General features: G+C 35.0%; 1 pseudogene; it reads right to left on the reverse strand.

Annotated features, from left to right (window-relative positions):
- Positions 1–1,175: 1,175 nt before the first annotated feature.
- LOC102820901 lies at positions 1,176–1,433 on the reverse strand (annotated as a pseudogene).
- Between the last annotated feature and the right edge of the window lie 344 nt (positions 1,434–1,777).

Here is a 1,777-nt window from a genome sequence, read left to right on the forward strand (position 1 = left end):
AAGGACATTCTCTATCTGTATTGACATGGCCCCATTTGTGACATTAATGCATCTCACATTTTTAACTTGGATACCAAAGGGCTGATCTCTCATGTTCATGTCATCTTTGGCATACTTATCTCATGGGGCTCCTTTCTGCCATTCAAATTTGTTTTCAGTCTCTCCTTCGATTTATTCTTTCTCTTTATTTCCTTTTTTAGCTTCTGGTAGGGCCTCATGCATGAAATTAAGGCCATTTTTTACACGTTCATCTCACATAAGCAATCTATTATCATATAATTCTTGTTCTTTAAGATACTGTTGCATTAATTCTTCTTGTTTCTTCTTATCATATGATATTTTCTGTTCTGATATCCATACTTTTTTTTTTCTATAATTGTTCTATTTTGTTCTTTTTATTCTAAGAATGGAGTCTTATTCAGAGACAGATAATTAGCTGCTCAAATTTATAATCAAACCACTTATCTATATTTGACCAGGGTTTTCAGTCAACTAGTCTAAAGTTATGTTAAATATGAACATTTTCCTAATAATATTCTGACATCACATCTCATTTATCTACCTTCTTAAGAAATACATAGTCTTGTTTTAAATAGCTAAAATGTCTATAATAAACTACAGCATTTCCTAAGGGTAGAGGTACTCTGGTTAACATGCATTCAAGATGGTGTGGCCAGTGGAAAAGCAAGCATTATAAAATATGAGTGCAGTCCTTACCAATGTACATTGAGCCATTGTTTCCCATTTAAAAAAAAAAAGAAAAAGGTCTTATTCTATAAAGATTTATCATTTCCAAATCACAGTGAAAGGAACTTGAGTAATAATGTAATGTAATAATTACCAATTTTGTTTTCTGTCATATATACCCAAGAGGTCTCTCACTAAAACTTGCTGTGTGATACAACAGAACGACACTGACAGAATGTACTGTTGTAGTGACAATACTGAGGTTGATTGTTACAGACATATTAAACTCATTGAGTATTAAATGGTTACATCTTGATGATTTATATCGAATATTGGTCCAATAACAAAATTGGAGAACAGTAGCGGGAAATGTATCTCACTCAATGTTCAGAGATAAAAGGGTTAACCATTCTTTCCATTATTTTCTGTAGATAAGTCCTTTTTCATATTGAAATCTGATGGCAGTTAAATTCTGGAGTTTTTCCAAGCTACTGTATGAACAGGATGCTGAAGGCCATCACTATGCAGCATACTGCAATTTAAGGACTCTTCTGTTCACCAATTCTGGCACACATCCAAAATATACCCAACAATCCAGTTTTATTTCTGTCCAGATCACTGGGTGTTAAGGATCGGCTATAAGCACAGGTACATAAAAGCAGTATGATTATAGTCAACAGACTCTGAAAATTGAAAATGGCAGACACAGTGAGGCCAGCGAAGCCCCAGCCACATGTGACATCCATACTTTTTTAATATTGAATTTGGAGGCAGGATGAAAGTCCTTCTTGTACATGAAATTGGCAAAGGATTTTCCCATCTTGGAACCCGAGATGGAAAAGATAGCCTGAGAACAATGTAAACAAACTTTGCCTTCTAAGTGGAAATGCCCTCTGCCCATTTTAAAACTGTATTACTTGTCTTCTTCTTGTTGAGGTGTTGAAGTGTTCTATAAATTTTGGAGCGTGATCCCTTGTCAATGGTAGTATAGTGGGATACATGTTTGAGTTGCTAACCACAGGCCAGCAGTTTGAATGTACCAGCTGCTCCTCATGAGAAAGATGAGGCTTTCTGCTCCCATAAAGATTTA

This window comes from Chrysochloris asiatica, unplaced genomic scaffold (assembly GCF_000296735.1).
Source record: "Chrysochloris asiatica unplaced genomic scaffold, ChrAsi1.0 scaffold04551, whole genome shotgun sequence".
NCBI classification, from domain to species: domain Eukaryota; kingdom Metazoa; phylum Chordata; class Mammalia; order Afrosoricida; family Chrysochloridae; genus Chrysochloris; species Chrysochloris asiatica.